The following is a 27,402-nucleotide window of genomic DNA, read 5'->3' as shown; positions in this document are numbered from 1 at the left end:
GCCTGCAGATTGTAGGGGGACCAAGCAACCATTAAGAGGGTAATCACTCTTGCTTTGACCTGCTTGGATATGTATCATGTCTTGGGTGGTGGCCCTGGGGTATGTGGCCATGTGCCAGAGCCTGTGGGGGCTGCAGAGAAGGCGCCCTCCTAATTGATCTGGCAGCTGTGAAAACCCCAGCAATTTGGGACAGAGCTATCTCCTTTCTGAAAGCAGAGTTCTACTGTGGCAAGGACTTCAAAAGTCAAGTAATTGACTGGTAACATGAGTAAGCAGAGGAAACACAATACTACCATAGATTCTTTTGTAAGGAACAAAAAGGATCAAGGCATGGAATGGGAGGAAGACGATGAAGTCAGAACTCCTGCATCAAAAGCTCCCAAGAAAAATATGAGCTGATTACAGACCATGGAGGAGCTCAAGAAGGATTTTGAAAACTAAGTAAGACAAGTAGAGGAAAAATTGGAAGGAGAAATGTAAATGATGCAAGAAAATCAAGAAAAGCAAATCAACAGCCTGACTGAAGAAAATCACACCTTAAAAATAGACTAACTCAAGTGGCAAAAGAGGTCCAGAAAGCCAATGAAGAGAAGAATGCCTTAAAAAGCCAAATTTGCCAGATGGAAAAGGAATTTCAAAAACTCACTGAAGAGAATAATTCCTTCAAAATTAGACTGGAGCCAACTGGAAGCTAATGACTTTATGAGAAGTCAAGATACTATAAAACAGATCCAAAAAAATAAAATAATAGAAGGCAATGTGAAATATCTCATTGGAACAATCAGTGACATGGAAAATAGATCCAGGAGAGATCATTTAAAAATTATTGGACTACCTGAAAGCCATGATCAAAGAAAGAACCTAGAAATCATCCTCCAAGAAATTCTCAAGGAAAACTGCCCTTATGTTTTAGAACCAGTGGGCAAAATAGAGGTTGAAAGAATCCACTGATCACCTCCTAAAAAAGATCCCAAAAAGAAAACTCCTAGGAATATTATAGCCAGGTTCCAAAATTTCCAGATCAAGGAGAGAATATTACAAGCAGCCAGGAAGAAATAATTTGAATATTGTGGAAACACAATCAGGATAACACAGGATCTGGCAGCTTCTACATTGAGGGATTGAAGGGCTTGGAATATGATATGCCAGAGGGCAAAGGAGCTAGGATTAAAACCAAGAATCATCTACCCAAAAAAACTGAGTGTGATGCTTCAGAGGAAAATATGGTCATTTGATGAAATAGAGGATTTTCAAGCATTCTTGATGAAAAAACCCAAGCTGAACACAAAATTTGGCTTTCAAATACAAGAAGCAATAGAAGCATGAGAAGGTAAACAGGGAAAAGAAATCATAAGGAACTTATTAAAGTTGAACTATTTACATTCCTACATGGAAAAACAATCATTGTAATTCATAAAACTTTTCTCAGTATGAGGACAGTTGAAGGGAATGTATATGTATATGTATGTATGTGTGTATGTATACATACACATATATGTATGTGTAAGAGGGTGTATGTGTGATTAAAAATATATGTGAGGGTGTGCATATATATGTACATGTATACATAGACAGAAGGCACAGGACGAGTTGAATATGAAGGGATGATATCTAAATAATAAAATTAAGGGGTGAGAAAAAGAACTTATTGGGAGAAGGAGAAAGGAAGAGATAGATTAGGGTAAATTATCTCATATGAAAGAGGCAAGAGAAAACTGTTACAATGGAGGGGAGGAGCAGGAAGGTAAAAGAGAATTTACTCTCATTGAATTTGGCTTAAGGAGGGAATAACATATACACTCAATTGGGTACCTTACCTTACAGGAAAGTAGGGAAGGAAAGGGATAAGACGGGGGATGATAGAAAGGAGGGCAGAGTGGGGGAGAGGGTAGTTAGAAGCAAACACTTTTGAAAAGGGACAGGGTCAAAGGAGAAAATAGAATTAGTGAAGGGCAGGATAGAATGGAGGGAAATAGAATTAGTCTTTCACAATATACTTACTATGGAAATGTTTTGCATAACTATACATATACAACCTATATTGAATTGCTCATCTTGCCAATGGGGGAGGGTGAGGAGGGAAGAAGGGAAAATAATCTAGAACTCAAAGCCTTAAAAATAAATTTGTATAAAAAATATTTGGTTTCTTTGTTTTTTGTATTTTTTACATACAACTGAGAAATAAGATATACATGCACCAGGGTAATGAAATACATCTTGCATACTAGAAAGTTGAGGGAGTATGGGGGAAGATATAAGAGAGAACATATTGGGGAAAGGGGAATTCAGTAAGCTAGCTATTTTAGCGGTTGGGGTAGGGGAAAGACGGTGAGAAAAATCTATAACTCAAAATCTTGTGGAAATGAATGTTGAAAACTAAAAATAAATAAATAAATTGGAAAATAATTTTTGCAATTTCTAACTCAAAAAAAAAAAAAACCCTAACCCTCATTCCGGCACTAACCCTAATTTTCAACCTTTCTTTATCATCTCACTCTGTTCCTGACACTTACAAACATGCCCAAATCTTCCCCATCTTTCAAAACTGTTTACTTGGCCCTGCCATTCTCTCAAGCTATTGCCCTATGTATCATTCACAACAAAACAAACAAACAAACAAACACAAAACTGTCTGCATGGTCTGCCTCTCTTTCTCGACTCCCAGTCACTCTGTTTCACTCACATTAAATAGTTCCCTCTAAGGTCACTTCATCTTTATTTCTAAATTCAAAGACTTTTTCTTATTAACCTGCATCTTTCTTGGCTTCTGAACCATTTGACACTCCTGATCACCTGCTCCAGGATACTTTCTCCTCCCTAGATTTTTGTGGTGCTGCTTTCTCTCCATTCTCCTTCTAACTGCCTGCTTGGTTCTCCTTCAAAGGATCATCTTCTTATGTTCCACTCTTAATGCAAGACTGTGTAGTCTAATGCTCTCTTGCAGCTCCTCTCCTCTTAGATATACATTTTCTCTCCTAATAGTTTCATTATAGTTTCTTTTGGATTTATTATCAACTCTCTGCAAACAACATCAAATCTACATTCCCTGACCTTGGTCTCACTTATGTCATATATTCATTCAGGGAGCAGTTCTTGATTCCAACTCTTAGATCCATTTATTTTTCGCTACTTGCATCACAGTAACTATAGTCCTGTCTTCCTCTATCTAGAATCTCCCCTCTTTGATCCATTTTCCACACAGATACCATATTAATATGCCTAAAGTGCAGATCTGGCCATATTGCTTCCCTGCTGACGAAGTATTGGTGATACCATTGTCACTCTGATTAAAAATGCAAACTCATCCATTTGGCATTTAAAGACTTTCTCAAACATGGACTATTTCTCTAGCCTGGTTACTCACCCCTCTCTCACACTTAGGACTCCAGCCAAACTTGACTTATTCAGCCTGTTCTTATCATAATGAGACATATTGCTTAGGTCTAAGATTTTTTCTCTTTTTAACTGCTTTTCTAACACACTTTAGCTTCCTTCTAGGCTTACCTCAAGTGAAACCTCCTTCAAGTTCCCTTTATTTCTGTAAAGAATGTTTTATATTTGTATACATTTAAGTTTTCAATGTGTCTTGCTGTTTAATTAATTTTGCGATTTCTTAATGGAGTTCCTCTATATCTTTCTCTTGATTTTGCTACTACAAATTATTTTTTCAATTGTTTTAAAAATTCCTCAGTTGATAAATGGTCAAAGGATATATACAGGCAATTTTATGAAGAAGAAATCAAAATAATTTATAGTCATATAAAAAATGTTTTAAATCATTATTGATTAGAGAAATACAAATTAAGACAACCTTGAGATATCATTTTACACCTACCACAGTGGCAAAAATGATAGAAGAGGAAAGTGACAAATGTTGGAGGGAATGTGGAAAAATTGGGGCACTAATTCATTGTTGGTGGAATTGTGCACTTGTGCACTGATCCAACCATTTTGCAGAGCAATCAGGAATTATGCCCAAAGAGTTGTTCAACTACTTGTACCCTTTGATCTAGCAACACCACTACTTGGTTTATTTCTGAAGATAATTAGGGAAAAAAGGAAAAGAACCTATATGTTCTAAAATATTTACAGCAACTATCTTTGTGGTGGCAAAGAGCTAGAAATTGTAAGGATGCCCATCAATTAGGGAATGGTTGAACAAGTTGTGGTATATGATTGTGACAGAATCTTACTTTACTATAAGATATTATGAGCTCAATGATTTTGGAAAAACTTGCTTGAAATAATGAAGAACAAAATGAGCAGAACCAAGAGAATATTGCATATAATAACAGCAATGTTGTTTTAAGACTGACTTAAAGAGAATGTTATTTTGACTATTGTAAATAACCAAATTATCTATAAAAGACATATGAAGAAAGATGCTATCTGCATCAAGAGAAAGGACTGATAAATAGAAATATACATAGAATAATTTACATATGCATGTATTTATGTATACATATACATACATATACATGTACATATATTTGTGTCTAATGGTAGTCTGGGGCAGGGAATGGAGGTAGGAAAGAAAAAATTTACATAATTTTGTTGTATATTTGAAATGAATAGCAAGTTGTAATAGTAGATTTACAGTTTCATATGCAATCATCTTCTTAATTGTACTATATTATGGAAATACTTATTTTATTCCATAAATTAAAAAGTAAAATTTGAAAAAAAAAATGACATTCTTTAGGCCAAGTACCATATTATCTACAAATATAAATTATCTAAAGATATAAACTTGCCTCTATCTATGCAGATGCTTGAGCAGCTAGGTGGTGCAGTAGATAGAACACCAGGCTTGGAACTGAAAATTTATGAGTTTGAATCCAGCCTCAGAAACTAGCTGTGTGACTCTGGGTAAGTCATTTACCCCTGCTTGTCTCAGTTTCATCATCTGCAAAATGAGTTGGAGAAGAAAATGGCAAACCACTCCAATATTTTTGCTGAGAAAACCCCAAATGATCTCATGGAGAGTCAGAAATAGCTAAAAAAGAAGAATGCTAATTTGACTACATCTTCTTATCTTATTACTATAGCTAGAACTTCAAGTACTATATCAATAATAGCTGAAACAATTCACATCCTTGCTTTACCCACGCCCCTCATCTTATTGAGGGAAGTTCTACTGTTTTTCCTTGACAAATTGTTCTAGCTCTTGCTTTGAAATAGATAATTTTGATCATATTAAAGTCCATTTATTCCTATGCTTTTAAGCCTTTTAACATAAATCAATGTTAATAGGTTTTTCAAAGACTCTCTGCACATATTGCTATAATAATGAGTTCTTTTATTATTAATATTGTTTATGTTTTAATTTTTCCTAATATTGAACTATTCTCAAATTTCTGATATAAATCTAAGTTGGATTTAGTGAATATCTATAACATCTTTTGTGGTATTTTAACAGGAAGGGATGATACTTAAAAGGTGAAATTAAGAGGTGAGAGAAATATAATGAGAGGAGATGGGGAGAGACAGATTGGGGTAAACTATCTCATACAGAAGAGGCAAGGGAAAATGGTTACAATGGAGGGGAAGAATAGGAAGGCAAAAGGGAATGGGTCAACCTTATTCCCATTGAATCTGGCTTTAGGAGGGAGTGAAATACACACTAAATAGGGGATCTCACCCTCCAGGAGAATATGGGGGGAAGGGGATGAGAGGGGGATGATGGAAGGGAGGGCAGGCTGGGGGGGAGGGAAGTTGGAAGCACTCACTTTTGAAAAGGGAGGGATCAAAGTAGAGAATAGAACAAGTGGGAGGTGGGATAGGAGGGAGGGAAATACAGTCAGTCTTTTACAATATATCTACTATTTATTGTTTTGCATTAGCCACACATGTACAACCTATACTGAACTGCTTATCTTCCCAGTAAGGGTAGGTGACAAGGAAGGAAAGGAATGAATCTGGAATTGAAAGTTTTAAAATCAAATATTCAAATATATGTATGTATATGTATATGTGTGTGTTTATATATATATACATATATATATATATATACTATTATTAATACCATCTTACATGTAATTGGGAAATAAGATATACAGGCACTGAGGCATAGAGATCCACTGGAAAAGTCGAAAGGGGTATAGAAGAAAATATGGGAGAGAGCAGATTGGAGGAGGGGATATCCTGTGGGACTGCTATTTTGGGGTGGTGGGTAGGGGAAAAACGGGGAGAAAATTTGTAACTCAAAATCTGGTGGAAATGAACGATGTAAATCAGAAGTTAATAAACCATTAAAAAAAGAAATAGTATGGAAAAATGAGCAAAGAACAAAAGAATTTCACTATTAAAAGTTGCTACAGTTTCAGGTAAGACCAAGACATAAACTCTTAAGAAGTCAACAAAGTGAAAACAGCTACCAAAAAGAGCATCAAAGAAAAATACTAATTGGACCCAAACCCTAGAAGGATTCCTGGAAGTGTTAAAGAAAGAAATAAAAACTGATAGAGGAAAAATTTCAGTGATGAAAGAAAATTATGAAAAGAGAATTAAATTTTGTTAAAAGAGGCACAAAAGAGAGAGGATTCTGGGAAGATGGCAGAGTAGGTCAGAAAATTCCAAACGGTTAAGATTTCCCCCAACAAAAGAGTTAAAAGAGCACCTTAGGGTGAACAAAGTGGGGGATGGAGATAAATAAGAACAAGGGCCTAACTAGGGTCCTTCTGGGAAAATTTGAGAAGATCAGAAGAAAAATCCCAGACCCAGGTTTGGTCCCTGTGAAGAGTAAACACATCCAGGAGAGGTTCCATCTTAACAGCAAGCAGCTAATCTCTTAAACAACAAGCAGCAGCCCTGGGGTTAGTTGATTTGAGATGCTGCCTCAGCCCCAGCCACCAGAACTTTTACCCCCAGGATAATAAGGGGAGTTTGGTGTCTGAGCCTGGAAAAATCTGCTGTTGCAAAGATCAGAAGGGCAAGAAGGAAACAGCACATGCAGAGTCACTGCAGGAACAGTGGGATAGAAAGTCCCTGACTGTGGACACTTACAGGAAGCTGGAAGTTTGGCTTTGTTTTCAGGCTAGAGGGAAGAATTTAAGATTTGGGGCAAGAGGCACCATTTCCCATACCCCAGGGCTAGAGATGACTACAAATAATTAAGCTATCACCACAAAAAAAAAAAAAGAAAAGAAATGCACAGGCAAAGGAGAAAGAATCCAACCACAGAAAACTATTATGGGAATAGAGATGAGCAGGATTCATCTTCAGAGGAGAATAATGAAGTAAGGAAAACCCAAAAGAATAATGTCAAGTGGTCACCTGCCCAAAAACAATTCATAGAAAATCTTAAAAAAGACTTCAAAAATCAAATGACAGAGATGGAAGAAAAACTAAAAAAGAAAATAAGAATAACCCAAGAAAAACAAGAAGAATATGAAAGGAAAGTTAACCAATTAGAAAAGGACATCCAGAATCTTAAGGAAGAAAATGACTCCTTGAAAATCAGAATTGAGCTAAGTGAAGTCAGAGAAATTATAAGAGATCAAGAAATGATTAAACAAACTATGAGTAATGAAAAAATAAAAGAGAAAGTGAAACATCTTATAAGAAAAATAACAGATTTGGAGAACAGATCAAGAACAGAAAATTTAAAAATAATTTGACTAACTGAAAGTTATGATCAAAAAAAAGAATCTTGATACAATAATACAAGAAATAATTAAAGAAAAATATCCTGAAGCATTAGCACAAGGGGGGAAAGTAGAAATAGAAAAAATCCATTGTTCACCAATTAAAAGAGGATCCTAAGATGAAAACTCATAGGAATATCACAGTCAGATTTTGAAACCCCAATCTCAAAGAAAAAATATTAAAAGCATCAAAATTAAAACAATTTAAATATGATGGACCAAAATGTAGCAGCAGAAACATTAGAGGATCCCAAGTCTTGGAATACAACATATGGAAGAGCAAAAGAACTGAGGCTGTAGTCAAAAATATCATACCCTGCAAAGTTAAATATTATCCTGAATGAAAAAAAAATGGACATTTAACAAAGTCTCAGATTTTCAAGACTTTGTTAAAAAAAATCCTAAACTTACTAGAAAATTCAACACATAAGAACCAAAAGAAATATAAGGCATAGAACAAGGACTGATTATAAGGGATGCATAGTGACAGACTGTTTACTTTTTGTATATGTAAAATGGATGTCTAAGATTCTTATTAATAATTGGGTATTTTATAAGAAAGATTGAGGTAAACCTGAGGACGATATTAATTTTAAAAGTGAAACCATTTAGGAAGAACTTAAAAGAGAAATTATTAGAGGTGCAAAAGGAAGAATTGATACAGAGGAATTAGGTGGGGGAGGAAGGCTGGTAGTTCTGGCAATCTACTTTCATCGGGAATGGGTGTATGTAAGAAGGAACAATACATACATATTTAGAAGATTATAAAAGTCTTCTAAGTTCAGGAGAAATGAAATGGTAGAGGCATAGGGAGGGACAAGAGGACAAGGGAGGGATCTTTAGAGGGGAGGATGAGGGAATAGGTAAAAGAGATCCATAGAAAGGTGTTTAGATTTATGGAAATGGGAGGATAGGAGAGGGAACCTTGGAGGGGGGTAGGCAAGACACAGGAGTGCAAGGTAATGGGTAGAAGTAAAGTAGAGGAGGCAGGAGGGACAGTAAACAAGAAATATAATCATACATAAAAAACAAATATCAGGAATAGAATAGGTTGGGAAAGTATATGTCTATATATGCATGTATATGTGTATGTATATGGCTATAGCTATAGAGAAACATCTAAACTTTATTGTAACCTTCTGGGGGGAGGTTGGGGAGAGGGAAAAAAAGAACAAAATAAAAAAGTGCACAGCAAAGAACAGAAGAAAATTCAGAAGGAAGCAAAGATGAACAATTCTCTATTCATTATTTGTGTTCTGGCATTTGAGTCTAAAATCAAATTTTGAGGAAAAATGAGGCACAAATAATACTGAAGAAAATAACACCTTAAAAACAGAATTAGCAAAATGAAAAGAATTTCCTAAAAAGCAGAATAGATCAAATGGAAAAGAGGTACAAAAACACACTGAGGAAAATAATTCCTTAAAAAATTAGAATTGAGCAAATGAAAGCTAATGACTCCATGAAACATCAAGAAACAATAAAGCAAAGTCAAAAGAAAGAGAAAATAGGAAAAATGTGAAATATCTCATTTAAAAAAAAACTGACCTGGAAAATAGGTCAAGGCAAAATTATTTAATAATTATTGGACATGTCTGAAAGCCATGATCAAAGAAACAGTCTAAACTTAATGTTTCAAGAAATAATCAAGAAAAACTTCCTTGATATCTTAAATGCAGAGGGTAAAATAGAAATTTAAAGAATTCACCAATCACCTCCCAAAAGAAATCTCAAAATTAAAACTCCCAGAAAAATTGTAGCCATATTCCAGAGCTCTTAGGTCAAAAACAAAATACTTCAAGGAGTCAAAAAGAAATAATTCAAATATCATGGAGTCACAGTCAGGATCTCACAAGATTTAGCAGTTTCCAAGTGAAATGTTTGAAATATGATATTCTGGAAGGCAAAGGAACTAGGATTAGAACCAAGAATAACCAGTCCAGCAAAACTGAGTGTAATCCTTCAGTGTAAAAAAAATGGATATTAACAAAATAGAGGATTTCCAAGAATTTATGATGAAAATATGATAGCTGAATAGAAAATTTGACATTCAAACACAAGACTCAAGAGAAGCATAAAAAGGTATACATAAAAGGGTAATCATAAGGGACTCAATAAAATTAAACTGTTTACATTCCTCTATAGGAGGATAATACATGTAACTCTTAAGAACTCTATAATTATTAGGGTAAAAGGAGTTTACCCTAAAGCAATTTACATAAATAAAGTACGTGTGAGTTTTACATAGAGTCCATAAGTGTTCTTTCAAAAAAGAAAAAATGAAAGGGAAAGAAAGAGGGATGCACTGGGAGAAGAGGGAAGGCAGAGATAGGATGGGAACATTTTTCTCAAATAAAAGAGGGACACAAGAAAGAGCTTTTACAAAGAAGAAGGAAATAATAGGGGGTAGGCAATGCTTCAACCTCACTCTCATGGAGATTGGTTCAAAGAAGGATGAATATATTAGCACTTGGTTGTGTATAGAAATGTAGAGATGGTAAAGGCAAAGGTGCATTAAGGGAAACAGTGGTTAGAAGTTAAATTGACTTTTAGGGAGGGACATAATAAAAAGAGAGAGGAAGAAACAGAACATAAAGGGGTAGAGGGAAATGCACAGTAATCATAACTGTGAATATGAATAGGATGAGCTCACCCATAAAATGAAAGCAGCGATAAGGATGCATTAGAAACCAGAATCCAAAAATATGCTGTTTACAGGAGACACGTGAATCAGAAAATACACACAGAGTTTGAATAAGAATGTGGAGCAGAATCTAATATGTTTAAGTGAAAGTAAAAGAAAAAAAGGTGGTAATAAACATCATGATCTTAGACAAAGCAAAAGCAAAAATAGACCTAATTAAAAGAGATAATCAGGGAAACTACATTTTTCTAAATGGTACCATCGACAATGGAGTAACATATAAAAAATATTTACAACAGGTTTCTCTGATAAAGACTTCAGTTCTCAAATATATACTAAGTATAGAACAGAAACAAATTTATAAAAAATAATAGCCATTCTCCAATTGATAAAAGTCAAAAGATATTTACAGATAGTTTTCTGAAGAAGAAATTGAACCTATCTATAGTCACATGAAAAAATGCTCTAAATCGTTATTATTAGAGAAAGGCAAATTAAAACTAGTCTGAGGTATCCCCTGTAACAGTAATGGGAATTTGAAGATCTTCCCTGCCCCTTAATTAGCCTAAGGGAATTTGAAGATCTTCCTTGATTTAAAGATCTTCCCTGCTCTGTAATAGGCCGAATGTAATCACATGGAACCTGTGGTGGGGGGAGTTTGCTGAGAGATGGATTAGAGCCCACAGGAAGCTGGGAGTCAGAGCAGTTAGAGCTGGAGGGAGAAGAGGACATAGCCAAGGAGACAGGCTTGTGAGTGTTTTGTTTGTGGGAAGGCTAAAGGATGAGGTGGCTCTGTACTGTATTGTGATTTATTAACTCTGTTGCTATCATGGATTCAGCTTTCTGGTTTTGGGATTTGGTTTTCTGCTATCTGAATAAATGTTTTGTTTCTGTTTTCTTATAATGGTAATAGAAATTTGAAGATCTTCCCTGCCCCTTAATAAGCCTAGGTGAATTTGAAGACCTTTTCTGATTTGAAAATATACTGTGTCCCCTAATAGGCTGCAGGTGCTCACATGGGGCCTGTGGTGGGAGGCTTGTTTTTCAGGAAGGCACAACTTTTGTTACTTTGTAGTCAAGTGGGTCATGAAGCTTGTGATATTCTCTGACCCTGGAGAAGGGTGTAGATACCTCTGAGGCAAGGTTTTGCTTTGGGGCTCACTTTAGGAAAAGTTGTGTGATTTGGCCAGATGAGACTCTGGACAACCATTGAGCCCCCCAGCTTTGAAAATTCAGATATTCGTGCTTCTCTCTCTAGTGACTAACTAGGTATGGATGTAATGGTCAGACAGCTAGAAGCCCTGTCTGCTTAATTGTGTTATTTTCTCTATATTTTTGTCTGCTTGTAACTTCTGTTTGTATTCTCTGAAGTTCCCGGTGCTGACTTTTTCCCCTTAACTAGGTAAACGATATATGTTTATTTGATTAAAGTAAGATTGTTAACCCTTTTTGAGTTGCTTTCCTTTAGCAAAGCAGATCAAAGAACCTGTGCTAGTAGCCATCCTGGATATGCTAGGGTGCTTGCTCTACACTTCTATATGGAGAGTCTGTTATATTTTGTGATTGAGAATTATGCCAGCATATTTGCAGTCACCGTCGGTACTATGAACATTGTGGTGGCACTACACCCCTTTATACTTATCAGAAATGACTAGTGCTAGAGGGGATGAGGGGAAAATAGGTACACTAATGAACTGTTGGTGGAGTTGTGAACTGTTCCAACCCTTCTGGAAAATAATTTGGAGCTACAGCCAAAGGGCAATAAAACTGTGCATACTTTTTGTCCCAGCAATATCACTACTACATCTGTATCTGAAAGAGATCAAAGGGAAAGGAAAATTATTTATATGTATAAAAATATTTATAGCAGCTCTCTTTGTGGTGGCAAAGAATTAGAAATCACAAGGATGCTCATCAACTGGGGAATGGATGGACAAGTTGACGCATATGTTTTTAGTGGTGTACTATTGTGCTATAAAAAAATGATTGTGTGGGTGGTTTCAGAAAAACATGGGAAGACTTATTTGAACTGAATAAAACTAGGTTCTTATTGTGCACAATAAAAACAATGTTGTAATGATGATCAATGGTTAAAGACTTGATTACTCTGATAAATACAATAATCCAAGACATTTCCAAAGGACTCCTGATGAAAATGCCTCACCTCAAGAGAAAGAACTGATCAAATATGACTGTTAACTGAAATATAATTTTCTCATTTTCTTTATTTTTCTTTCTTTTTTGAAATATGGCTAAGAAGTAAATATGTTTTGCATGATTTCACAGGCAATTGCTTGCCTTCTCACTGGGCAACAAAGGGGAAGGCAAGGAATTTTGAACTCAAAATTTAAAAAGAAAAGAATGATAAAAATAAATAATTTTTAAAAGGCAAACCACTTATTTTTTCATCCTAAGTTTTTTTTTAATCTGTGAATTGAGATACTTGCCCTAAATGATATTTAAGAACTCTTACAACTCTGAAATTCTGTTATTTCTCTTGTTCTTCCATGTTTCACAGCACCCGATTCAACTTAATTCACTCCCCACCCTAACTTGTTCCTATATTTAGACATCATTCTAACATGGTCTTTAAATGTCAGTCTCAATTCTCTGTAGGCAAATTTTCTATACTTATCTTGCTTTTTTGCCTTCATATATTTTATCAATCTAGCCATGCCACTTTAAATGCTTTTCTTCTGTTTCTAATAGTGACCTCTGCTTGACTTCATCTCTTCTTAGCTTTTTCTTCCTTATTCAGTCTTTCCCACTTTTCCCAAATATTTTGTTTAAGTAATCTGCAAAAATCCTCTTATGATATCTCACCACAGTCAAGAAGTAAATCTAAGTTTTCAAAAATTATGCCATGTGAGCAATATTCATAAAGGTTCTAACCAGATTAAAAGACTTTTAAGCAGGGTCCCAGAAATGAATTCTGCCTACTCTTTGAGTGCCAGCCTATCAAATTACAGAGAGATTCTTATCAGCAAAATTGCAACTGTGGTGAAGTCTTTGGTCACAGTAACTAATGAAAGAATGAAAAATACAAAATGGCCTTAAGTCCCATGTAATCTCCATCTGCTCCCTCAGTGGTGATAGCAAAGGAAAGGGGTAAAATTTTGGTTGTCTATAAAAGTTAATTGAACTGTTGGTACACTAAATAACATATTATTTGTCCAAAATAAAGATAAATTTGGACCTGAACTGCATTGATATTGCTAACCTCGCTATGAATGAAATCTGAAGACATTAAGGAACTACAGGTAAATGGCAAGCTGACTAATGAGTTCTACTCAAAGCAGGGAAATGAAAAAAAGATGACTTCATTGTGTGATTAAAGAAAAAATATATTAATGATGATGCTCTGTCATCTCTATCTCTGCCTCACCCAGAGACAGTGAAATCTTTGAACTCACTATCATTCATAACTATTCAACCTACACCACCAAAACTCTGAAATTCTTCTCTCAAACCATAGCCTTATACTCTCATCTCTCTGCCTCACTCTTCCTAACTGATTTTTTTACCTCCATTGTGACTACTAGTCACTCCATCCCTCCTTGGTTTCCCATTTCTTTAACTTTCCTTTGGCTTCACTTTCCTCATCTTAAAATGCTGTCCCTGCAGTGCTTATCATATATTTTCAAATCCCTTTCCCCCTTATCATGCCTTGCCAAATACCCACTGTGAATTATTTCTACCATCTACTTTTTCTGTTCTTATTTTCATGGGCACTAGGTTACATGGTGGAAAGAATGTTGGTCTTGGTGTGGGAAGACCTGAGTCCAAAAGTCTCTGGCTGTGAGACCCTTCACAAGTCACTTAACCTCTCTGTGCCTTGGTTTCCTAACCTATAAAATAGGACTAATAACCATATTTAATTCCCAGGGTTGTTATGAAGATAAAATGAGATAATATTTGTAAAGTACTCTCAGATCTTAGAACACTATCCAAATGCTAACCATTATGATTAATATTTATATTGAATACTAAGGAAGGAAGTTATACAACTGTACTAACTGGTTCCTGACTCCTGGGCCAACTCTGTGTCATACTGCTTCTAAGTAGAGATTGGACAGTAGGCATTTGTAGTGACCATGTCATCCCTATCACCTCTAGGAAAAATACAAAATCCCATCAGCCTTTTAAAGGTCTTTACAATCTGGCACCAGTCTACCTTTCCACACTGATTTCACATTACTCCTCCAAATACACTCTACATTCCAGTCAAAGTGGCTTACTTGTTATCCCCTGTATATGACCTTCCAACTTCTCCCTCCCTGCCTCTGCACAGGCTGTCCCCTGTGCCTGGAATGCTCTTCCTTCAATCAGCAAGTATTTATGAAACATGCATTATGTGCCAGGAACTGGACTAATTGCTAAGGATACAAGTTCAAAGAATGAAACAACCCCTACTTACAAAAAGGTTCTTGTTTCAGGGAGAAATTTGAGGTGATTAAAATTTCCTAAAGGTAATTCAGCAGACCCTCCTCTTCAGTTTTGATCAGATCTCATTGTTCATGTGCAGTGTCTGTCCAAGGCAGCACTCTGACAGATGATTTCTGTACACTATACAATCAACTTAATTTTTCTTCTGTAGATAGGAAAAAATCTTTTAATAGATTATGGATCTCACTTAGAAGGCTTTTCTATTAAAGAATCCCCACAATCATTCACAAACAGCATCTGGAGGAGCTCATCCCTTAAAAAGAATAACAATATTTTCCCCATTATGTAAACAAGGAAACTAAGACACTGAAAGGTTAAGCAATTGGCCCATAGTCACCCATGTAGTAGATAGATATCTAAGCCAAGGATTGAACCTACATCTCCTAACTCTGAGTCCATCATTCTTTTCATTATAACACCAAATTGAAAGAAAGGCTAAAGATGAGAAAAAGTTTCTTCACACAACTACAAAAGCTCTAACTTGACCTACAGCAGATTTTTCTGATTCTGAAAAATGGGAAATATATTTTTGAAAAAAGACATAGAATGATTATTTCTTAGGGAAGTACAACCAAGGTGAAATAATCACCTTAAAAGAGGTCAAAAGAGCTTAGAAACCACCTCTGACAGCCAATATTTGATTTCCTTGTCAAGCAGAGAGAGGTAGCAGCCAAAGGCAACACTGGTTTGAAGTATAAGTTCATGTGTAAAACATCAAGAAAGAATATGACTGAAGATAATATGTGTTAAAGCCTCATAAAAAAAGCAAAAAGATGTTGAAGGGAAAATGAGCCAGGAGAAAACTTGAAAAGTGACTTAATTACATCAGATCATGCCAAGAACAATTATAGATGGAACTTGAAGGAAGACAATAATGCTTTAATGCTGATGCTTCAGTAGATTTATTGACTTGGAATTCATTTATAAATCAACTGTATTCAAACTGACCATCAACTTGTTAAAGGTTAAAATTCAAAATTCCATTCAATGCATTTGGAGATACAAAGGAAAAAGTGAGATAGTTCCTGTCTTAAATGGATTCAAATTCTTCTGAGAAGCTACAACATGTTTAACAATAAATGTGTGTGTCAGTAAGTGTGTGAGTATGTATCTGTCTGCTCCCCTGTGCATACATACATGAAAGATGGTAATGAATAGTATGTAAACAGATCTAACCTCATTGTCAGGAAGACCAGGCCTTGACACTGATAAAAACTAGCTGTATGAACCCTACTCACTTTGCCTCCCAATGATCTAGGACAGTAGTGACAAACTCAAAAAAGAAATGTGTCACTAAACCATAAAGATCCCTGTGAGGGTACATATTGACTTAGAAAACCATATATTAATTTCATTTTTATTATGTATTTGTTATTTGTTATTGTTTTCCATTGTGTTTTTACTTATTTTTGTTAAATATTTCCCAATTATATTTTAGTGTGGTTTGGGGCTGTACTCTGGAGTTTTGCAGAATGCTGTGGTATGTGAGACACCTCTATTCTAGGAAATCTTTTAAGTCATTGTAATGCCATGCATGAGCAGCTTTCCAGAAGAATGCCACTGTGAACAGCTTTTAAGATTCTGATTACACGGTATAATGAACACTCTGTTTATTCAGTAACAAATCAAAACAAAACATTCACAGAAAATCAAGGTATAGCATTCACAGTATTACAGCTTATCACAGAAAATCACAATATAGTATTCACAACAGCTTATCATTAACATGGCCACATAGTTTCCACCATAGTGACCACAAAGTTTTGTACAAAGAACAATCATCTCAAAGTACAATTGTCAAAGACTTCCACTCATGGGACACACTAAGTTAACTCAATCAGTCACTTATTCGGCAATCAATTACTAAGTATCATTAATCACTAAGTACAATCATTAGAAAACACACAGACCCTTTACCCCTCAGTCACTAGTAAACTACAATTTCATCACTACTCAGTAACCACAGAGAGGTCTTTTCATCTTGACTCAAGGCAGGCAACTCCTACCTGAATCCACCAAACAATCACCTGGATTCAAAGGCAGACAGTTCCCAGTTCCTTGTCCAGCTCTCCATGTAAGTCCTGCTCAACACTGAAGTTCACAGGGTCCAGTCCATCTCAAATCCTTCACAATTTCTGTTTCTGGGAATTTAAGGCTTAACCAAGCCACAAACAGACAAAGTCTTAGCATCCCGAGTCATGCTTCCTTAGTCTTCTGCCCCTTGTTCAAAAAATCAGAATCACCTTATCCAGACTGGGAAAAGGGAAAATTCCTGGGCTCCTAGCCTCCAGGGCCTCCTGGGTTCCTAGGCTTCTGGGCTCCTCTTCAGAAGAAGCTCCACCACCACAAGTTTTCAGGAAATTCTGACTCAGTTCTCGATTCTCATTTCTCTTCTGTAGCTGCTCTGCCTCCAGATGCTGGTCCCAAGAAATTCTGTTCATGCCTCCCTGGGGAATTTCTTATATACACATAGAATTAGCTTCCTGTTTCAGCCAACCCCTTCCTGTCACATCAGTAACAGGAGACAGGAGTTCATGTCTTCTGTTTCCCCAACAGAGGCTTGATCAGTTACTAAGTGCTAAATACCTGCTACCTTTGCCAACACAAAGGGATCTTCAAATTCAAATTAATTACCATTACATTCCATATACATGAATAAATGACTGAGTTACCTTAGTGTGCCCCATGGGTTGAAGACTTTGAGATGATTGTTCTTTGTTCCCGAAGAACATGGTTTCTGAAGAAAAGGTTGGGCCAGTCGAGTAGAGAAAGCAGTCTGTTGCTTTACTGGTATCCATGAAATATTCAGAAACTTCCAGGACTTTTCTAGCCATAACATAACCATGCAAGTTAACCATAACCAGTTAACCATAATGATAACAAGTTTAATTTGGGATATATTTATTTTATTAGGTCGATGGAAGACATACAGAAGAAAGTTAGAAATGTGAGAGCTGGCTATGCAGATTTGAATAATAGTTGAACCTACTAAAATGAATGAGATTATATAACAGCAATGCTACCTGCAGCTGCTGTTGGGGTATAAGACTAATAACACCAGCACACAGGAAGGCTGCTAGCTCAGGTTCTTTGATCTGCTTTTCCAAAGGAAAGCAATTCAAAAGAGGCCAACAATCTTTTTTTAATCAAACATATATATCATTTACTTAGTTCAGGGGGAAAAGTCAGCACCCTGAACTTCAGAGAAAATACAAACAGAAATTACAAGCAGAAATAATAGCATAAATTCCAACAGACAGGGCTTCTAACCATCTGACCAAATAATACAAAAATCACAGATCAACAGACACATCCAACTGTCTGACCATTACATACATACATAGTTACCAGTGAGAGAAGCAATAGGAAATGGGTTTTCAAAGCTGGGGGGCGAGGGGTGAGAGACCCTTTACAGCTACATAGGATCTCTGGCTGCCTCACATGAACACTCTTTGCATGAGTGAGCCCCAAAGTAAAATGCTAACCTCAAAAATTTATATATACTTCAGGGTCAGAGGGCATCACAACCCTTGTGACCCAGAATCATTTGACTCAAACTCATATGATTTGGGCTTCCATGGGGCTTAAGCAGGTGACATAGACCTATTAATGGATGGTAAAGATCTTCCCATTAAGCAAAAGTACATTAACAATACAGATCATCAAAAGAAAGATTGTAGAAAGAGTAGAGAAGAAAACTTGGAAAACTCTAGGGTACACCAAACTTTAAGAGAACAATGAATACTGCCATCATTTCCTTTCCTTTCAATCTCTTCTTAATTCTCCACATTCTAGCATACATTTGTCTTTCAAATTAAACTGCTCTCTCCAGAGTTGCTACAGATTTCTTAATTACCAATACTTATAATTAAAAAGATGTGTCTACTGATTGTTTAGAAGATTACCAAATCTAATGACCTTTTCTCACTTCTCATCCTTCTTGGCCTCTCTACAATCTTTGATACCCTTTTGATCATTCATCTTTGATACTCTCTTCTCTCTAGGTTTTTGTGACATTACTCTCTCCCATCTTTCTACCTATCTGATTGATCTTTCTCAGTGTCCTTTACAAGACTTTCATCTTGCATCCCCAACTGCCTGTTAGACATCCCAAACTCAATATTTCCAAAAGTGAATTCATCATATTTCCCCTCAAATTCTCCCCTTTTCCTAATTTCTTTATTTATCTTGAGAGTACCACCATTTCTCACATGGATAGTTCAGTGTGGCTGGTGGAGGATCTCTGGTTTCTTAGTGTTGATTATCAGGCCAAAATTAGCAGAGGCAGCAGAGAATCTATCCATATTCTGCTGCATCTTGGAATCAAAGGTTGCATTGAATGTAAAATCATCTGCTAACAAAAGTCACACACCAACTCCCATTCTACTTTGGTCTTGGCTTGTAGCCTTTTCAAGTTAAATAATTTATCATCAGTGTGTAAGCTGATCTTGATGCCATTTTCATCCTGGTTGAAGAATCTGACAACACCAGAGAAAATTATGCTGAAGTGCATGGGAGTAAACACAACCCTGTTTCATTCCATTGATGATGAGGAAAGCATGACAGCATTATCATTCAGCCAGAACCAATGCAAGCATGCCATCATGGAACCACTAGTCATAGTAAATGGAATAACATTGAATATTATTAATAAGTTCACTTACTTTGGCAGTACACTCCCCAGGGTTGTCCACATAGATGAGGTTGAAGTATATATTGCCAGAGCTACCTCAGTGTTTGGGAGGCTTTGAAAGAATGTGGGACCCTTTGACCCACCAATATTGCTTCTAGGGCTGTATTCTAAAGAGATCATAAAAATGGGAAAATGACCCACACGGACAAAAATATTTATAGCAGCTCTCTTTGTGGTGGCCAAGAACTGGAAATTGAGGGGATGCCTATCAATTGGGGAATGGCTGAACAAGTTGTGTCATATGAATGTAATGGAATATTATTTTCCTATAAGAAATGATGAACAGGCAGACTTTGGAAAAGCCTGGATAGATTTATATGAGTGGATGCTTAGTGAAGTGAGCAGAGCCAATAGAACATTGCAAACACAGTAACAGTCACAGTATGTGATGGCTGATTTTGATAGACTTGGCCCTTCTCTGCAATATAAGGGCCTAAAACAGTTTCCAAGGACTCATGATGGAAAATGTCATCAACATCCAGAGAAAGAACTATGGAGTCTGAATGCACAGCAAAGCAGACTATTTTCTTTTTGTTTTGTTTTGTTTTTTTTCTTTCTCATAGTTTCTTCCATTCATTATAATTCGTCTATACAACATGACTAATGTGAAAATATGTTTAATAGAAATGTAAATGTAAAGCCTATAACAGATTACAGGCTATCTTGGGGAGGAGGGTGGGAAGGGAAAAAATTTTAAACTTATGGAAGTAAATGTTGAAAACTAAAAATGAATAAATTTAAAATTTTTAAAAAGAGTGTGGGAAAGAAGAGGCATCAGGTTGCATACCAAACTGAAAGTTTACAAAGCTATTGTGCTAACTATACTGTTGTATAGTGGTGAAACATGGGAAATCTATCAGCACCATGCCAGAAAAGTAAACCACTTCCACGTGAATTGTTTCAAGAAGATCTTAAAAATTACCTGGCAAAATACGGTTCAAGTCACTGAGGTCCTCTCTAGAGTTGAACTGCCAAGCATTTGAATTGTGGACTGGTCAAATAGCGTGAATGCCAAATACATGCTTCAAAAAGATTATTTTACAGAGAAATCATTCAATGAAAGAATTTGTATGGTGGTCAGAAGTATAAGGATCTTTCTTTCATCATGGCTTTTAGGTAGAACAATAATTGTTAAATTATCTCTCCCCAATTTATTTTCCATGTCAGTTGTTTTTCCAAAGAGATATTTGACATTTTCCTCTATTTTTCCTCCTTTTGATTTTGTTTTATTGCTTCTTGATATTTCATGGAGTTATGAGCTTCAACTTTCCCAATTCTAATTTTTTTTGCCTTTTTTTTGGAGGGCAATTGGGGTTAAGTAACTTGCCCAAGGTTACATGGCTAGTTTGTGTGTGTGTGTGTGTGTGTGTGTGTGTGTGTGTGTGTGTGTGTGTGTGTGTGTGTGGGTGTTAAGTGTCTGAGGCTGGAATCAAACTCAGGTCCTCCTGACTCTGGGACCAGCACTTTAGTCACTGCACCACCTAGCTGCCCCCCAATTATAATTTTTTTTTTAAAGCAATCGGGGTTAAGTAACTTGCTCAAGGTTACACGGCCAGTTATTTCTGGGTGTGGTGCTGAGTGTCTGAGCCCGGGATTTGATCCAGGTCATCCCAACACTGGAGCCGGTGCTCTTACTCGCTGAGCCACCTGGCCGCCCCTAAGCAATTGGGGTTAAGTAACTTGCTCAAGGTTACACGGCCAGGTGTTTCTGGGTGGGTGCTAAGTGTCTGAGCCCGGGATTCGATCTCCAGGTCTTCTCAACACTGGAGCCGATGCTCTTACCCCAATTATAATTTTTAAGGAGTTATTTTCTTCATTGTGCTTTTGTACCTCCTTTTCCAGATGACCAATTCCACTTTTTAGGGAGTTGGAGAGGAATACGAATGTTAGAAGACTGTTGTATTCTTCCACCTATCATTACTTTTTGAATTATATTCAGTTTCAAATCTTTGGAAGCAAGAATGCTTCACATTGTAGCTATATGCTATTATCAAAATAATGAATCTTTAATATGGGCTTTTGTTTTTGGAAGAAACATAAGATCTTTAAAAGAACTTTGTAATTTCCAGGGGAAATGGACTGTTGGAACTATGGACTGTTGCCCTGTTTGTTTGATATCTTCAAATTATAGGCCCACTAGTGGTATTGCTTGGTCAAAAGTTATTCATTTGTATTCACTTGGGAACATTTTAGGCATGGTTCCTAGTGAGCCTGAGGGACTAGGAGGATGGTGTTACCCTCCATAATAATAGGGAAGGGAGGAAGAAAGGAAGTTTTAGAGTGAAACATAATGAATTCTGTTTTGGACATATTAAGTTTAAGATGTCTACTAGATATCTATTTTGAGTTTCCGAAAGGCAATTGAATAGGTGAGACTGGAAGTTGGCAGAGAGATTGGGGCAGGAAAAGATTTGAGAATCCTTACCACAGAGACAGTAATTAAATCCACAAAAGCTGATGAAATCACCAAATGAAGTAATATAGAGGAAGAAAAGCAGAGGACCTTAGGACAGAACCCTGAGGGATACCTAGGCATGACCTGCATGAGGATCCAGAAAAGGATACAAAAAAGCAATAGTGAGATAGGTAGAAGGAAATCCAGGAGAGAGTAGTGTCCTGAAAACCTGAAAATCAAGGAGTAAGTTATCGACACTGTCCAAGGCTACAGTGAGGTCAAGGAGAATAAGGGCTGATAAAAGGTCAATAGATTTGGCTACTTTCCCAATTTGATATGGAGTGTTTGATAGCCATTGAGGTCCTTTTATTATTCTTCTTATGTCAATTTATATATATTTTCTAAACTTTAGGAAATTGTCATATTCAGTTTTGATGTACTTTTCTCCATCCACTACTCATTTTTTAGTGTCAACATTTAAGTAGGTCAGATTGGGGTGGTTTTACTTGCATGTCACACAATCTCTCTCATTTACATTTTTTCTTCTAATTTTGTATCAATTTTTCTCTTTCCTCTCATAAGTCAATGAATTTAGGGGTACAGTACATATGTACTGCATGCACCTGGAATCATAAAGACCTGAATTCAAATCCAGCCTCAGACACTTATCAGCTGTTTGACTCTGAGCAAATCACTTAACCTCTTCCCGCTTCATTTTCCTCAACTGTAAAATGGGTATACTCTGAATGTTGTTGTGAGGATCAAATGAGATAATATTTGTAAAGAGCTTAGCATAATGCCTGGGACATAAAAGGTAGTGAATAAATGCTGGTTCTTCCTTCCATAAACTCTAATTACCTTTACTACTTTAATATGTTTTAATTATTTTTCTTTTATTCTACTGTCAATCACTAAGCATCCCTTCCCTTTAATAGACCCCTCTCTTGTAATGAAATATAATTATGTTGAGTAAAATAAACAAATGTCATGCCATCTTTACATTTGAGTTTCAAATCCAGAATGAAGATCATAGATCTAATTGCCATCTACTTCTGCCACTTCCACAAATAAAGAAACTGAGGCCCAGGGACATGAAGTGATATCCAAGGAGAGAAAGGAGAAAAGGGGCCAAAGCAGGTTTCCAATCCAGATCCTCCCACTCACTCTTTAACATACTCCTTCAACATACCTCCTGACTTTTCTGCAATATGTATGCAGAATTGGTTGAAGATTAAAACATTACTCTCAACTCCCTGCCCCATACCTTGTGATTATTTAGAAAGGTTTGTATAGACACAGGCAAGTCTGAAGAAAGTCATTTAAACACCAATTCCCTCTTGTATATGAAGAATATCCATGACCTTGTCTGAGTTTTGGACAATGTCAAGAACATAAAAACATCTTCCAAAAATCACTTATCTTATTTTCAATACATTCATTCAAGCACACCAGTGAAAAATATTTATCTTTATTTTACGTCAGTAGTATACACATTTCAGAAAGCTGGCTCCGCTATTATATCCTTTCTTATATATACACAGTATTAATCTTTACAGTGTCTCTGCTCTACATACTAATCCTAATATTTAAAGGTACAAAGGAAACATTCTTATATCCTTAAAATGCCTTTTGAAACTGAAACTGGTGGTCAAGCTTTAAACAAAAAACAAAAAACCTTGTATTGAGTCTTTGCAAAGTGTTTTCTTTGCCAATGAGCCATTTCAACCCTTGCACCAAGAGCATGTACTTCCACCAAAAGTCTGCATCTACTTGAGAGAATGCTTGTATTATCTTCATGGTACTGTTTGGAGAATATGAGCTTTGTTCTCACATTTGGGTTCAGAAAGGCACTAGGTAAGCACATTCCTACCAGAGAAAACGAACCCTAAATGTTTCAACTCTCTAAGCTGTGTTCCACCTAGAACATGCTCGCACTCAGGTTAAAATGTTTTTGTTTTTGGAAGAGGGACCAAGAGATTAACAGGGGTGGGGGTGCAGGGGCAAGAAAAGTGTCAAGACTTGATTGTGAATGACTTCTCCTTCTGAAAGCACATGCCCATCCTAAATCTTGCTTCATTTCCATGCAATATGGCCCTGGTCTGGAACTCTTGTCCAGAGTGGTTTTGTAGCTATTGTTTAGAGGTATAATTTCCCACCCCACCCACAACCTTTCCTCTGAGATTTGAGGTAGGAAAGAAGGCTCACAAACACAATGGAAAAGTTAGGCTGACTATTTTAAAAAGTTATGGAGTGGGGGCTGGGAAATGGCAATGTCCCCTAGTTGTTTAGGATAAACCCCCAGTATGGACAAATGACCTCAGTATCAGTTGGCCATTTTTCCATTCTTAGAAGGATTTGATGATAATGATAATTTGATGATAATTTAATGATCAAACACCAAGAGGAAATTAATGTTTAAATTATTTTCCTTAGACTTATGTGTATCTGCAAATTTTTTAAAATAAATTCTTGGAACTAGGTAAGAAATGAGGATTATATGTAGGGCTTCTCCTGTGCGGCTTTTCATATCTTTTGCAGCTTCTCATACCTCCCAGGTATATAATTGGAGTAGGAAAGTTTTACAGCAGCCTGTTGCAATAGTACTTCAATAGTAGCAGTGCTGGTGACAACTTTGAAATTTGTAGATTTACAATCTTTTTTTTTGGTCTGATTTTCTTGCTTATCAAAAATGAGCACAGGGCCTCCTCAATATGATGAGATAGTAAATTGTAGTAGATCCCTCAGTTCCTTCTAGGAGCCAGGGTAGGAGCTTCTTCTGGGAGGTAGTGTAATACCTAGAGCCCTAGCCTTTTTTTTGCCTTTTTGGAGGGCAATTGGGGTTAAGTAACTTGCCCAAGGTTACATGGCTAGTTTTTTTGTGTGGGTGTTAAGTGTCTGAGGCTGAAACCAAACTCAGGTCCTCCTGACTCCAGGGCCAGCGCTTTACTCACTCTGCCACCTAGCCGCCCAAGAGCCCTAGCCTTTGAACCAGGAAGACTGGGGTTAACTCTAGCCTCAGACACTTATTAGGACCCACATAACTGTGGGTAAGCTACTTAATTTATTTTAGTCTCATTTTCTTAAAGTGTAAAATGGAGATGTGTTACTAGCACCTACCTCAGAGGGTTGTTTTTTGGTTTTTTTAAGGATCAGATGAGAAAATATGCTTAAGTACTTTGCAAACCTTAAAGTGCTATATAAATGTTAGCTATTTGTTATTATTTCTACATTTTTCTTCTACTTATACTATCCTTGAGTCGAGTTTATACTTGGCAAAAATCTTACTAGCTTCAACTCAGTCAAGAAACATTACAACCAAGCAAGCTACAAAATTAAGAAAGAAACATCCCACTGCCTAGGCTGATCTTGAAACATATAAAGAAGTGTCAGTCAGAGGCCTATTCAGCCATATTTTTTAGGTCTTTAGTTCACTCATAAAACTAGAAGAATTAATTTAACTCACATAATATCAATTATTAATTCCGTGACTGTTAAATGGCAACTTAAGAAAAATTGTCACCCCTACTTGTAAAGGCAAGCATAAGCAGCTTTCCTGACGACTGCTGCTGTGAACAGCTTTAAGATTCTGATCACATAGTATAGTGAACTCTATATTTATTCAGCAGTAAACTAAAGCAAAACATTCACAGAAACCAAAGTACAGTATTCACAATGTTATAACATAACAACTTATCACTAAAGTGGTCACATAGTTTTAAATAAAATGTATCATTCAGTAAGTCCTTAACTCAATGATCCTTAAGAATCAAGCCTCCTTAAGGGACACAAAGTACAAAGATCAAAGTTCTCCACCCCTAGGTCACATTGTCTTAATCTCTCAGTCAAAAAGTCTTCTTTCTTCTTGATTAGAGATTAGTTTACAATCATCCTTAATTCTACTCTGCCATATTTTTTTTAAATCATCCTTAATTCAATCATCCTTAAGAGGTACCAGTTACAGAGTACAAAGTTCTTCCACCCCTAGACCACAGTAAATCATGATCTTCTCAGTCAGTACTAAGTACCCAAGGAGAGGTCTTTTCATCTTGACTCCAGTCTGGCTCTCAGATTCCATGGTTCCTCTTCCATGGTCCCAGCTTTTGCCTGAATTTACCAAACTGTCACCTGGATTCAGAAGTAGGCAGCTCTCTGGGGCGGCCAGGTGGCTCAGCGAGTAAGAGCACCAGCTACAGTGTCAGGATGACCTGGATCAAATCTGGGCTCAGATACTCAGCCCCACACCCAGAAATAACTGGCCGTGTAACCCTGAGCAAGTTACTTAACCCCGATTGCTTTAAAAAAAAAAAATTTAAAAAAAAAAGAAGAAGTAGGCAGCTCTCAGCTGCTCGTCCAGCTTCTTATCTAATTCCCATTCCGTATTGAAGCTCACAGTGTCCAGGCCACCTCAAGTCCTTCACAGTTTCTGTTTCTGGGAAGACAAAGCTTAACAAAGCTAAAACTACATTCATACACATTGCCGGCACCATCATTAATTCACTTTTTGCCTGTGAAATCAACAAAGATCCACAAAGTCTGAGAACTCAACACAAATCGTGAGTATAATCCCAGGACCTCTGAAACCCTCCTCCAGGACTTCTGTAAACAGACAACAAGAAAATTCTTTCAGGGCTTATAGTAAGGTCCCAGGGCTTCTGTACAAAGTATTACAACCACAAAACAACACAGACAGAACAGACAAACAGAATGCTGAGATACCACAAGTTTTCTCCTCAACTCTGCCATCACAAGTGTTCCCTTCTCAGTTCTGCTCTCTCCCAGCTTGTGCTCAGCTTTTTTTCTGGTCATTAGCTCCTCCCTGTTCTGCCCCTTCCTGTTGCATTAGCAAGTTCCTCCTACTGTGGGTTTCACAAGTTCTGTTTCTTAATAAAGACTTGATATAATCATGGACAAGGCTCAAAAGAAATTAGAACTGAAACAAGGTGCTAAATAATTAAGTAGCTGAAACAAGGCACTAAGTACTTCTTTCCTTGCCATTACACTACTCAGTAAACTACATTGTTTCCTTGTCTGTAAGATGAAATATAGACTTTTTGTTGGCTTTTAAGCCATTCACAACCTAGGCCCCACTAACTTATCTAGGACCATCATCTATTATTCCCTTTTACTCTTTAGGGTGCTGTCAAAATTGGCTTCTGGTTGTTCCTCACACTTAAGAGTCCATCACTCATCTCTGTGACCTTGGATAGGAACTTTTCCCCTTGCCTAGAATCACCTCCCTCCTCATCTCTAGATCTTGGAATGTTTTAGTTAACTCAAGCTCCATCTTCTACTTTCCTGATTCCCCCAATGGCTTGGTACCCCCCTCCTTAAACTACTTTGTACTTAATTTCTATATGTTGCAGAGAAGGTGCTGACCTACCTAGGTAAAGAACATTTCCTTACCTGGGAATTCCCAACATTAATGAAATTGTATGTCAATCCCCATATTCTATCCCTTTCTATATATACTTATATATGTAAGCAATGTCTCTCCTATACAACATATGCTCCTTGAGAACAGAGACTATTTCTGTTTATGTCTCCTCAACACCTAGCACAATGCCTGGCATATAGTAGG

Source organism: Petaurus breviceps, unplaced genomic scaffold (assembly GCF_028583685.1).
Source record: "Petaurus breviceps papuanus isolate PSGF00001 unplaced genomic scaffold, PetGlider_PUasm1.0 78, whole genome shotgun sequence".
In the NCBI taxonomy this organism is placed as follows: domain Eukaryota; kingdom Metazoa; phylum Chordata; class Mammalia; order Diprotodontia; family Petauridae; genus Petaurus; species Petaurus breviceps.
The sequence above is the reverse complement of the archived record's forward strand: the minus strand, read 5'-3'. Positions refer to the sequence as shown.